Genomic DNA, 14,540 nt, shown 5'->3' on the forward strand with positions numbered 1-14,540 from the left:
TCCATTTCCTTTTCAGTGACCTTAACTAGCAAACATGACAAACGTCATTGAATTGAAAGTTGGTGACAACCCCCTTCTTGCACAAACACTACAACTCGCTTAAGAAATTCAGCACGAAGACGTCTTGCGTCAGACTACCAAGCCTCCTATCAATATCTCCTCCCATGTTGGCTACATCAACACTTTCAACAGCAGAGCCTTGGTGAGTTTGACTTCCGTCTCAGCATCGATGTCGCTTAGCAACAATTGGATGATGGGCGTCGACAAATTAGGCCGGACAAGTCCCTCGAACTGAAATGATCTGATCCAACAGGTAGAGCAGGCGTTGCGTGACACGTCCGTTAATGTGACTGACCTCCATATGTTGTTCTCGAATAATGGGAACCTTAGGCCTGGAAAGCAGTATGCAATTGATGCGATTCAACAACAGTTGTTGTTGGCAATTATCGGGTTTGGGGTGGTGATTTCGGCGTCAGGACTCGCTCCATCTCTGTCTATGGCCAAGTCGCAGCAACAACAGCAGCAGCAACAAGAACAATAAGTAGTATCTTAGCGGTGTTCTGGGATATGGGGTTTCATGTATGTGCTTAAATTGTCATCCCAGATTAGCCTGTGCAGACTGCACCTACATTAAGTCCTATTAAAGTGTCATCCCAGATTAGCCTGTGCAGACTGCACATACATTAAGACCTATTAAAGTGTCATCTCAGATTAGCCTGTGCAGACTGCACATACATAAAGCCATATTAAAGTGTCATCCCAGATTAGCCTGTGCAGAATGCACATACATTAAGTCCTATTTAAAGTGTCATCTCAGATTAGCCTGTGCAGACTGCACCTACATTAAGTCCTATTAAAATGTCATCCCAGATTAGCCTGTGCAGACTGCACATACATTAAGTCCTATTAAAGTGTCATCTCAGATTAGCCTGTGCAGACTGCACATACATTAAGACCTATTAAAATGTCATCCCAGATTAGCCTGTGCAGACTGCACATACATTAAGCCCTATTTTCCCAGAATGAGACTTAACATCAGTTTTTTTTCTGCCTGATTGAGAAAAAGGTTCAAGCATCAAATAGTAAGTATGTGTTTTTAAAATTAATCAACTTGGTAAATAAATAGCAAATAGCAATTGATCTAATATCAGGTTTAATCATAGAAGGTCAAGGCATAGTTTTGTCTACGTTTCGGCCGAAATTCAGCCCTTGAACCAAGCCTTTATCCTTGCATACAAAATCCGCTGTAATAGACTTGTTAAATTTTATTTAATTTTAGCAAAACAATTATTTAAATGACTTCAGCACATTATACAATTATTCCCTTCAATATTTATTTAAGTTCCTATAATTTGTTTTAAGAGCCGGTTCCTACAGGATCCCATGCAGTCATAGATCGGTACCCAGCTGAACAACAGGCTGTCTGGTAAGCTGGGCCCAGATAGGTGCAGCCAGTCTTAAGCTGGGGCTCCAAACTTTCCTGCCAAGTGGGCTGATTTTACCTCTTCTACAAGGTACATTGGTCCTGTAATTTACCGTGTATAATGTGCAGTGTGTTACTACTCAAAATTTTATTTCAATAGTGTGTGCGTGTTATACATCGGTAATACTCTATTCTTGCTGGAAACTTAAACTTAATTCATTACGTAATTGTAAATATTCAAAATCGCTGCCATTTTGTATTGCCTTGAAACTTGAAAGGGTGCAGGGGGGAGGTCGTAGAGGTTGTAGAATTCTCTCCGTCCTTCCATTCTTCCTTATGTCCGTCCAACCCTTTTGGAGTTACACGTAACTTAATGCAGATTGGTTAGATATGGATGAAAAATGATTGTATCAAGTGTACAGTATATATTAGGCTGTGTGTGTGTTTGAAGTGTTTATTGTATACCTCATTTGTATCAAGAGCCTTCAAACATAATGTATTTCTTATATTATTTAATCAAACAACATTGATTGACCTCCAATATAACTGATGCTATTTCAGAATGAATTAATTATTTGGTTTACAGGGACATATGTCAGTGATGCGCAAAGAGCTGGTTTTCTGTTCACAGAGAAATATCCTAACAACTCCAACTCAGCCACTACATCTCAATAGGTAAGTCCCCTAACCATATCAAAACGTACACTGTGGCACCAGATCACTGGGATGTAAGTCGTCCGTTTACATTCTGCACGGTATGCAACCACAGCAGATTTGCTTATTTCCCTCACAGGTACCCAATAGAACAAGAATGGGATTAATTGTTTGATATGCACAGTTCTGTGGTCTGAGCAGAATTCTACCTTGGGACCTTTCGATTCCTAGACCAGCATCCCACCACTTGACTAAGGTCCCACATTGATACAGTATTACGCAAAGACATGATATCTGAGCTATTTTCATGTATTTTTAAGTATTGCCAATGTAAAGTAATGAAATATTAGGATATTTATTACACTCGGGGATTAAGAGAAAGTCCCTTTCCCCCATTGCTATGCACCTGGTGAACATATTTGTTTCTCTATAACCACCTGTGAAATAAAGTTTAATAATATACTTTAATTAACTCAACACATATTCTCTGTTGATTTGAAATGATTGCATTGAATGTCTATATTACTTTCAGAAGCTTTCCATCTCTGAAACGTAGTTGCCACAAAATTGGTTCTGTTCAAATCTGTTTATGTTGGCTTAGCAATATGGAAGGCAATGGTTAACAAAGACAATTTCTATAATGCAAATAATGCTTGACATATTTGCACAATTATCTGTCAAGTTTGACACACAATCTACTTTTTCCAGACAACCCGAATATCAAGGCGTTAAGTTTCTTCTGGATGCAGTTACAGTCACAGCTTTCAAGCCAGCAGCTGTTGATTTATTGAGATTTTCTCCTCTCTCTGTTACCTGACCTGCTGCCTGTGAACATCCTGCGCATAGAACCTTTGTGAGTTTGTGAGACGTGTGTAGGCTTTTTGTAAATACCTACTTTCAGAGACAGTTTAAGGGAACACTGGTCCGTCTAAACGTTTGTCCGCCTGTCAGGTTTATGGCATATATAACCTCAAAACATATTTCTTAATTTGTTATGCAACTCGCCAAACATGTTAATCAGCATGTGGGCGTGTACTGTTGTGTATTTTATATCAGCTTCCTTTTGCATTAGTGGAATTGGAGATAAAAAACTTTTTTTCATTACATGTTCATATTATTTTGCCGTAAATATTTAATAATTAAGGAATATATCTCGGACCACCTATCTATAAATTCAAATCAAAGAAGCTTAAGACCATATGTCAGTTTTGTTCTTTTTCACTGCTTTCCTAAGTAACAAAATCAGAATAATGAACTGAAATTTACATTAACATACCTTCCTTTATTTCAGATCCCATTCGATGTAATTAAACCGGCCAATCAAAAAGACAGCCTGTTACAGCACTTGTCATTAGATTGACGCCATGCATGCCTTTGAAGATCATTTATACATACAATTTAAGCATGATAGTCAATAAGTGCCTGCGTTTGCTTCTTAAACGACCCGCAGTCCTGAGCATTTACGATGGAATTCCTCATCTTGAAATATTGGGAAGGCAGGAAAACGCCTGTCACTGTTAAGACAAAAATGAGGGAATGACAAAGAACAATAAGACCAGCCAAGTCCTGTTATCAGCCAAGTCCTGTGGCCAGACACGTCTTGTGGCCAGCCAAGTCCTGTTATCAGCCAAGTCCTCTGGCCAGACACGTCTTGTGGCCAGACACGTCTTGTGGCCAGACACGTCTTGTGGCCAGACACGTCTTGTGGCCAGCCAAGTCCTGTGATCAGCCAAGTCCTGTGGCCAGACACGTCTTGTGGCCAGCCAAGTTCTGTGATCAGCCAAGTCATGTGGCCAGCCAAGTCCTGTGATCAGCCAAGTCCTGTGGCCAGACACGTCTTGTGGCCAGCCATGTCCTGTGATCAGCCAAGTCCTGTGATCAGCTTAGTTCTGTGGCCAGCCAAGTCCTGTGATCAGCCAAGTTTTAGGATCAGCTTAGTTCTGTGGCCAGCCAAGTCATGCGACATGCCAAGTGTTTTTACCAGCCATGTCCTATGACTAGCAACTTTGTCTCGTGTGTACAGTCTGATTGTATGGGAAGAAAAATCTTCATTTCATATTGTATGGGTATAATGATACTGACAGTTACTTGATGATTAAGTATTTTGTTATATATTGGTAAATAGACCAATATGATAAGGGGAAACTTAGTAATAGCAGTAATGTAAAGTTTTATTTCAAGAGCAAAATAATGCAAGTACTGCTATTGTGTCTGTATTCAGAAACTGACTCTATATAGCTTTATCCTGATTATCGTAAACAGAGACAAAATGATTTTACAATTGTTTTTTTTAAACATTGATTTTAAGCCTTCACAAAGTTGTTTAAATAATCCTGATACCTTGGACAGTATTTAACTTATTTATTGGCTTAACAAGACATGTTTATTTTTAGTTTTTACCTATAAAATAGCAATATGTGCTAGGTAAAATAATTGATCAGAACGGTTCATAATTGTGATGCTTCTATTTTGATATGTCTGTCATTCTGTCTGTGTACATTTATCATCAGTTTGCTCCTTTGAGGCAGTATTTTATCAAGAATTTCATGTAGTGATGTAACAGCAAAATATCAAATAATAATTTGATTTATCCAAACTATATTAACCTTCTGTTAATTATCAATTTATTTATTGACAACTGAAACTTTGTTTAATATAAACAATAGTTAAGCGCGTTATAAAAATTGTGTGAATGTACATGCATAATATTGCAATAATTGATGCACACATTTAGAAGTGCATCTTAATTGTAATGAAGTTTGTTTAATTATTGAAAAAGGATGCTTTCTTTGTTGAAAAGTAATTCCTTCACAAGTAATTTTGTTTCAAAGTGAGTATTTTCAGGAATAATGATCCTAGATATGGTTGCAGATTGTTCTTGTTGTATCATATACTGACATGCTCATCATTTGTGTTGACATTTGCATTCTAGCATTAAAAGTTCATTATGCTTTAAATATTTGTATGTACACATTGCGACCATTTTTTCTAATGTAATAAGTGAATAACGTAACACAGATTTATGTGTCTCTGTATATAAGTTTATTTTGTCATTTGTAAATAGATCAACTGCAAAGCTTATGTTTTTGTTTGTACAGTATTCATAAAATGTTGCCATTTCAAACAGATACATTCACTGTTTGAATTCATTTGTACAAAATTGTTTCATAATAAACATCATTTACATATCAGGCTATAGAGAAAAAAGAATTGCTTTGGATGGATGAGCACATTAACCTGTATAGTAAATTAAGACGTGCAGAATATCAGATCATGAACATACTTTAAGCATTAGGAACACCTTGTTTTATGTCAAGCTTTTCAGTTAACATAATTAAGCAACTACTATCTGGAAATTTGGAAAACAGTGAAGAACGATTCAAGGGAGAGCAACTGTGATATACTAAATAAAAGTCGTCTCCCTTGTTAGAGTATAATTGTACCTCTCAACGTAACAAGAACATTGAATCTTTTTTTTATTATTCCACACTATAAACTATATACTATATTCATTCAGCAATCACTAAAGAAATATGGTTTACATAATTGTTTATTTCTATGCGTTATACCAAATTCTCCAGTATGGCATCAATTAAAATTCATCATATTTTAATTGCCAAAATTGGCCATACAGTGCTAAAAGTTTGGTATTCTGACTATTATAAGTGCATGTTCTCATACAATATCACATTGTATTTTTTCACACTGAGGCAATATGTGTTAATATATTAATTTTATATATTGACTTGTTGTTGCTTGTTAAGGTGTCTAATTTTGAATTATAGCTGTTAATTGATTGTGACTATTTTCCAGTTTTGAATGATTGCTTTTAGTTGATTGTTTACAAGTTTTGGAAAAGCTGTTTTCATGTTGACTGCTCCACATTAGATGTCATTGACGCGCATTCACTGCGGCCAGGTTCCGTAAAACTCCCAACAAATCTGATGTCTTATGATTGGATTCCATACATACGTGGTTGTTTATATCAGCTTGCTTTGCATTAAACATGTCTGCTTTGTTGTTGAACAATTATACACAGCTTTTTATTGGACAAAATTGTGTAATATTTCAAATTTTTGCTTTCAATTTTTTATTTCCAACAAAAATATATTTTGTTTATTTGTATGTATATTTAGCTATAATAAAATTGTTTCTATAATATATAAAGAACCTATTTATAAGCAATTAACTATATTGGTAAAAGTAGATTTAAGGTTCAAAATCATGTCTTAATTTGTTCGATTATCCCAAATTAACATTTTGCAATAGCAAAACTTTTTGAATAAAGAAAACTTTATGCAACGTACCACCAGGTCTTTTAATCATTGATTGTGTATTACTAACGATCAGGACTTAATCAGAAATTAATAATTGCCTTTGCACGGTTATAATGTTTGTGTTATTAAATAGAATAATCTCTGTAGTTTGGTGCACATTAATTGTTGTTGTTTTTTTAAAGACATAGCACATGTCATATAATATAATATCATTGTAGTTTTGGTATGTTTAGGGATATAATCATGTAAATGTATGTGATTTGCTGATCCATTTCTTGTTGTTTCACTCCATTTAATGTATATAGCCATGCATAGAGCATGAATATTGTTGTACTGTGAAAAAAATATTGTTATAGCAAATAAAAAATGTATGTTAATTGTTTCCTCACTTCTATATAAATGTCCCTTTTGGCGATGGCATATTGTGATTTGGTCTGTCTCTCCGATTTTTCGTTTGTCCCCCGTCATACTTTGGTCAGACTCGGATACCTTTAAGAACCTTCATAACTATTCTGACAGATCTTCACTTGGGGCTTGTTCTTCATGCAGATATTATGTAAGTCGCTCCAAAGACTTATGTTGTTCCCACGATTGATAAGGTAGTGGGAACGAGATAACTTTGTATTGAGAATAAAAAAGTTTACCCGTGGGAATGAGAAAGTAAGTCAATTGAATGACGTACTTAATCATAGGAACAAGTCACTTATTCATGGGAATGACAAACTTAAAAACAAACACGTTAATCTGTGCACACGTACATTTCACGCCATGATTGGTATTTTCAGTAGACGAAGCCCACTCCTATAGAGAGTAGGTTAAGTATGTCAGGCAGAACGTTTTATAAAATATGTGATTTTTTTTTGTATGTACTTGATTCAATGTGGCACTTAAGGTTTATTTAATACAAATGTTGACCACTATCTGAAAATGTATTGCGAGCAACATTCTCAGGCTAAATGAATGGGAGAAACATGTGTTCGTTCTGAAAATTTTTATTTTTCTTATCAAACATATTTACATGTCATATCTTCCAAGTCAGGGGATTATAGTGATTTGGTCTTGTCTGTCATTCTGTTGAAATGCAAAGTCTAATTGCTGAAGTGATGAAATGGCACACATATATATTCAACAGAATACAAACTTATATCAAACATGTATGTATTATGTTGTTTTAATAAGTGAAATTATATTTTAGTCCAAGGTCGTTTAATGGTTAAACAATATGAATCACTGTATTTACGTTGGTTAAAAAGAGATGTACATTATACACCATAATAATTTTTTAATCGGCTAATTTTAATCTTGAATTAAAATGTTTAATTTATGACGCAAGTTAATTCTGTTTACAAGTTCTCACTATACCTTTCAAAAAATAATGTTGAGCGATGTTCACTTTCAACTTTTTTATGATTGGTCGAATTGCTAACTCGAGCGCACGGGTTTTCGAAAAATAGTTCATACTTGTTTTTGTAAGCGTGGAACACACAGCGTTAAAAAATTTGAATTCCATACTTGTTTTTGTAAGCGTGGAACACACAATGTTAAAAAAATTGAATTTTGATAAAAAATTTGATGATCGGAAGTTGTGATAAATTGGAGGAACATTTCGAGTCAGGAATCTTTTGTCAAGTAGAGATTGCTGACATCCTCATTTACTTAATTGTACATTATAAAATGGACTCACCAATCGTTAGAATCATGTAAATATTAAATAGATTCATGAAGCACGAACTGTGACTTTATTCATTGTGTAAATAGTCATTGATGTTTTTTAAAAGTGTGTCTTTTTAATGTATAAACAATTGCAAAAAGTACATGGTGCGAATTTGACATCAAAACGCGAACAGTGCATGGTGCGGATACGACGTATGGAAATAGACCCAAAACCAAAGACATTAAAAGTTCGTTTTGAGGATAAACATGAGTAATCGTTCCAAGAGGGACACAAAAAAGATCAACTACAAGAAATTGAACGATTCAGGGATGGCAGACGTGGGCGTTTTCGGTCCAAAGAAGGCGATTTTAGGCCTGTTAAAGCTTAAATGTCCCTTTAAGATTTAAATGTGCTAAGTTCAATATCTGCAACAAAATACCAAAACAAACCAAATGGACATGCACGTGGGGCTTATGCCGGGTGGTGAAAGAATGACTTTGTTAGATATTTTCACTCTAAGCAATTTTGATAATGTCAATTTTGTGGGTTTTTTTTTTAAATCACCCCAAAAATGTCAATTTCAAAGCAAAGAAAATCCAATTTCATCCAAGAAAATAAACAAATTAGTACAAATGAGAGATCAAAGATACTTTGAAGAGAAGAAATCAATAAGCTTCCAATAACTTGTTGTTTAGCACCAATAAAAGTGTGAAATCTTGAAACGCGCCTTGTCGCTCGGAGCCCATTTATTTGCCAGAGGCCAATGATATATCCTAGCATTTAATGTCATGGGTGCCTTTAAACTGCAGCAGATGGTCAATATGCATTGCCAGCTCTCATTTAGAGGTTCAATAGAATACAAAATTTCATATTTTTGGCACAAAATAAGTACTTTTGACTATTTTTATGGTGGTAATTTGGGTAAAAAATGGGGATTCATAACCAAGCGAAAGAAAAAATGCTCATTTTGGGGGTATAGAATGGACGGAAAGGTTAAAATGAACAAGATACATATATGTAGGCAAGCATTTTAAGCTTAGAAATGAGGTTCCATGTAGTAACAGGGGCAGAAAGGCAGCTCAGATCAATGCAGGCTGCCTGAAAGGGGTTTCTAGTACTTCTTTTGGGGACACAGCTTCCCGCAGAATTCTCAACACAACAAACATCATTGATCCATGTCACCTCTGTATGCAAAGACAAGCAAATAAAGTCAATACTGCCCTTAAATCACTGAATGAGAGAAGCATTTACCAAATAAAAAACAAAACTGGTTGCTGAAAGTGCCAAATTTTGTCAAAAAGATCCCTCTAATGTAAACGATGAAGGGGACACTCGCTACAACAATCCTATGTTTAAGTTGGACGCGACATCTTCTCAAGCCGGAACCATGACTGTAAGCATATTGTGAGAAAACAGTACCAAACACAAGCTAATTGTAGGGTAACAAGTAGCAAATCAACTCAGCTGTGCTGCATACATGCTCAGGAACAAGGATAAACATGTTGAGTGCCAACTTCTGCTGCCAACAGAGCACGAGCTTTACGTGTCAGGACGCGGAATAATCGATACAAACTGCATGGGAATTGCACGACAGCAAGAGTTTGAGTGACCACAAAACTGATTAGGACAGTATTTCACACCTCAAGCATCATAAATATGCTTATTTGCCTGTGTACATGATAATAAATTAGTATTATTACCAGTTTTACCATCAACAACCCTTATCCAGTGGCCCTCGGCTTAGTCGCAGACATTCCTCTACCTGAAAAAGTCAAAATACCCAATAGAAATAGATATAAAATGAAGAAAAAAACATGCATTTATGTATTTTAAGTGTATTTCTATGAATAATATGAGGTGATAAAGCTTGAAATATGCATGATTGTACTAAATATGAAAGCTGGCTCAGTTAAGCATCTGTTGCACTGTCAAAACTGTAAAAATGTCCGCCATTCCATGTAGGTGAAATGGGGCTCCGTTTGAATGTTCATGCTTTACGCACAAGCTATTGTTGCGTTACTGGATTGCGGAGTCCTTGGCGTTGAATTCTGACTTCTTGTAGCACAATAACGCTACACGGTCAACCAAAATGCCTTTGAATTTAAGTCGGAAAGCAATTTAGCCCTTATTCGGCTATACAAGGGTGGGGGGTCAACTTGAAAAACAACTATTCCAGGTCAAATAATCTGAATTCATGCATTTAATGCACTAATTTTCTTCTCTTTTGCTAAGAAATGACCAAAAATCAGCTTTCCCAGTCATATTTTGCACTTGCAGATGATATTACATTTTTCACATAAAGCTAGTTTAAAGGAAAAATATCCTGATTAAAATGTGTTTTTCTTGCATATTCTTATCTTCCTATTCATATTGCACACACATAATAAGTTTGGCTGGATTATCTGTCCATTTGGCCATTTTTTTTCATATTTTCACACGCGGGTGTTTTCGGTCCAAAGAAGGCGATTTTAGGCCTGTTAAAGCTTAAATGTCCCTTTAAGATTTAAATGTGCTAAGTTCAATATCTGCAACAAAATACCAAAACAAACCAAATGGACATGCACGTGGGGCTTATGCGGGGTGGTGAAAGAATGACTTTGTTAGATATTTTCACTCTAAGCAATTTTGATAATGTCAATTTTGTGGGTTTTTTTTTTAAATCACCCCAAAAATGTCAATTTCAAAGCAAAGAAAATCCAATTTCATCCAAGAAAATAAACAAATTAGTACAAATGAGAGATCAAAGATACTTTGAAGAGAAGAAATCAATAAGCTTCCAATAACTTGTTGTTTAGCACCAATAAAAGTGTGAAATCTTGAAACGCGCCTTGTCGCTCGGAGCCCATTTATTTGCCAGAGGCCAATGATATATCCTAGCATTTAATGTCATGGGTGCCTTTAAACTGCAGCAGATGGTCAATATGCATTGCCAGCTCTCATTTAGAGGTTCAATAGAATACAAAATTTCATATTTTTGGCACAAAATAAGTACTTTTGACTATTTTAATGGTGGCAATCTGGGAAAAAAATGGGGATTCATAACCAAGCGAAAGAAAAAATGCTCATTTTGGGGGTATAGAATGGACGGAAAGGTTAAAATGAACAAGATACATATATGTAGGCAAGCATTTTAAGCTTAGAAATGAGGTTCCATGTAGTAACAGGGGCAGAAAGGCAGCTCAGATCAATGCAGGCTGCCTGAAAGGGGTTTCTAGTACTTCTTTTGGGGACACAGCTTCCCGCAGAATTCTCAACACAAAAAACATCATTGATCCATGTCACCTCTGTATGCAAAGACAAGCAAATAAAGTCAATACTGCCCTTAAATCACTGAATGAGAGAAGCATTTACCAAATAAAAAACAAAACTGGTTGCTGAAAGTGCCAAATTTTGTCAAAAAGATCCCTCTAATGTAAACGATGAAGGGGACACTCGCTACAACAATCCTATGTTTAAGTTGGACGCGACATCTTCTCAAGCCGGAACCATGACTGTAAGCATATTGTGAGAAAACAGTACCAAACACAAGCTAATTGTAGGGTAACAAGTAGCAAATCAACTCAGCTGTGCTGCATACATGCTCAGGAACAAGGATAAACATGTTGAGTGCCAACTTCTGCTGCCAACAGAGCACGAGCTTTACGTGTCAGGACGCGGAATAATCGATACAAACTGCATGGGAATTGCACGACAGCAAGAGTTTGAGTGACCACAAAACTGATTAGGACAGTATTTCACACCTCAAGCATCATAAATATGCTTATTTGCCTGTGTACATGATAATAAATTAGTATTATTACCAGTTTTACCATCAACAACCCTTATCCAGTGGCCCTCGGCTTAGTCGCAGACATTCCTCTACCTGAAAAAGTCAAAATACCCAATAGAAATAGATATAAAATGAAGAAAAAAACATGCATTTATGTATTTTAAGTGTATTTCTATGAATAATATGAGGTGATAAAGCTTGAAATATGCATGATTGTACTAAATATGAAAGCTGGCTCAGTTAAGCATCTGTTGCACTGTCAAAACTGTAAAAATGTCCGCCATTCCATGTAGGTGAAATGGGGCTCCGTTTGAATGTTCATGCTTTACGCACAAGCTATTGTTGCGTTACTGGATTGCGGAGTCCTTGGCGTTGAATTCTGACTTCTTGTAGCACAATAACGCTACACGGTCAACCAAAATGCCTTTGAATTTAAGTCGGAAAGCAATTTAGCCCTTATTCGGCTATACAAGGGTGGGGGGTCAACTTGAAAAACAACTATTCCAGGTCAAATAATCTGAATATATGCATTTAATGCACTAATTTTCTTCTCTTATGCTAAGAAATGACCAAAAATCAGCTTTCCCAGTCATATTTTGCACTTGCAGATGATATTACATTTTTCACATAAAGCTAGTTTAGGTTACAATATAGTAAAAGATTTCCTACACAAATTCAATGTAAAAGCAATAACTTTAACGAAAAATAAAGTCAAACTTTTGCGCATAGAGACCCTCATAACCATACCTTTTCTCGAAGAGCATTCCAAGCCGAATTGATTTAAGCAATAAAAAAGATAGGTCACGCGATATGTAAGAAAGAACTCGTCACGAATCAAAAGTCACTGTTTTACGGCCATCTATTTACCGGCTTCTATCCAGTTCATGAGGGTTTCCCGCCATCTGTCAAAGTCTTATGTAGTCTCCAATCTTCAGATAAAAGAGTGAATTTCTAGTAAACAACAATGTTTTCCCTGCCACATGCACACAGAAATATACTCAAATAAAGTCATGGCAAGTGACCCTACAGAGAACCGTGTCTTCAAATAAATGATGTTCATGTTTTTAGAGAGTATAGCATTGCACTCCAAAAAGATTTAGTATATTGTAACCTAAAGGAAAAATATCCTCTGATTAAAATGTGTTTTTCTTGCATATTCTTATCTTCCTATTCATATTGCACACACATAATAAGTTTGGCTGGATTATCTGTCCATTTGGCCATTTTTTTTCATATTTTCACACGCGGGTGTTTTCGGTCCAAAGAAGGCGATTTTAGGCCTGTTAAAGCTTAAATGTCCCTTTAAGATTTAAATGTGCTAAGTTCAATATCTGCAACAAAATACCAAAACAAACCAAATGGACATGCACGTGGGGCTTATGCGGGGTGGTGAAAGAATGACTTTGTTAGATATTTTCACTCTAAGCAATTTTGATAATGTCAATTTTGTGGGTTTTTTTTTTAAATCACCCCAAAAATGTCAATTTCAAAGCAAAGAAAATCCAATTTCATCCAAGAAAATAAACAAATTAGTACAAATGAGAGATCAAAGATACTTTGAAGAGAAGAAATCAATAAGCTTCCAATAACTTGTTGTTTAGCACCAATAAAAGTGTGAAATCTTGAAACGCGCCTTGTCGCTCGGAGCCCATTTATTTGCCAGAGGCCAATGATATATCCTAGCATTTAATGTCATGGGTGCCTTTAAACTGCAGCAGATGGTCAATATGCATTGCCAGCTCTCATTTAGAGGTTCAATAGAATACAAAATTTCATATTTTTGGCACAAAATAAGTACTTTTGACTATTTTAATGGTGGCAATCTGGGAAAAAAATGGGGATTCATAACCAAGCGAAAGAAAAAATGCTCATTTTGGGGGTATAGAATGGACGGAAAGGTTAAAATGAACAAGATACATATATGTAGGCAAGCATTTTAAGCTTAGAAATGAGGTTCCATGTAGTAACAGGGGCAGAAAGGCAGCTCAGATCAATGCAGGCTGCCTGAAAGGGGTTTCTAGTACTTCTTTTGGGGACACAGCTTCCCGCAGAATTCTCAACACAAAAAACATCATTGATCCATGTCACCTCTGTATGCAAAGACAAGCAAATAAAGTCAATACTGCCCTTAAATCACTGAATGAGAGAAGCATTTACCAAATAAAAAACAAAACTGGTTGCTGAAAGTGCCAAATTTTGTCAAAAAGATCCCTCTAATGTAAACGATGAAGGGGACACTCGCTACAACAATCCTATGTTTAAGTTGGACGCGACATCTTCTCAAGCCGGAACCATGACTGTAAGCATATTGTGAGAAAACAGTACCAAACACAAGCTAATTGTAGGGTAACAAGTAGCAAATCAACTCAGCTGTGCTGCATACATGCTCAGGAACAAGGATAAACATGTTGAGTGCCAACTTCTGCTGCCAACAGAGCACGAGCTTTACGTGTCAGGACGCGGAATAATCGATACAAACTGCATGGGAATTGCACGACAGCAAGAGTTTGAGTGACCACAAAACTGATTAGGACAGTATTTCACACCTCAAGCATCATAAATATGCTTATTTGCCTGTGTACATGATAATAAATTAGTATTATTACCAGTTTACCATCAACAACCCTTATCCAGTGGCCCTCGGCTTAGTCGCAGACATTCCTCTACCTGAAAAAGTCAAAATACCCAATAGAAATAGATATAAAATGAAGAAAAAAACATGCATTTATGTATTTTAAGTGTATTTCTATGAATAATATGAGG

The 14,540-nt window shown here is 36.0% G+C and overlaps 2 protein-coding genes across 3 annotated transcripts in view; one reads left to right on the forward strand and one right to left on the reverse strand.

Moving 5' to 3' along the window:
• Positions 1 to 6,229, forward strand: part of LOC127847550 (uncharacterized) — a 203,499-nt gene extending 197,270 nt beyond the window's left edge. The window contains exons 9-13 of one of the 2 annotated variants that reach the window (XM_052379560.1): positions 17 to 541; positions 1,363 to 1,514; positions 2,010 to 2,098; positions 2,786 to 2,930; positions 3,369 to 6,229. The gene's annotated coding sequence lies outside the window, so the exon portion shown is untranslated. The remainder of the gene's footprint in view (positions 1 to 16; positions 542 to 1,362; positions 1,515 to 2,009; positions 2,099 to 2,785; positions 2,931 to 3,368) is intronic. The other variant, XR_008034028.1, reaches the window with a different exon arrangement.
• The window catches only part of LOC127847548 (uncharacterized), a 285,306-nt gene that overhangs the window by 215,404 nt on the left and 55,362 nt on the right, over positions 1 to 14,540 (reverse strand). The window lies entirely within an intron of this gene.

This window comes from Dreissena polymorpha, chromosome 10 (assembly GCF_020536995.1).
Source record: "Dreissena polymorpha isolate Duluth1 chromosome 10, UMN_Dpol_1.0, whole genome shotgun sequence".
Taxonomy (NCBI): Eukaryota; Metazoa; Mollusca; class Bivalvia; order Myida; family Dreissenidae; genus Dreissena; species Dreissena polymorpha.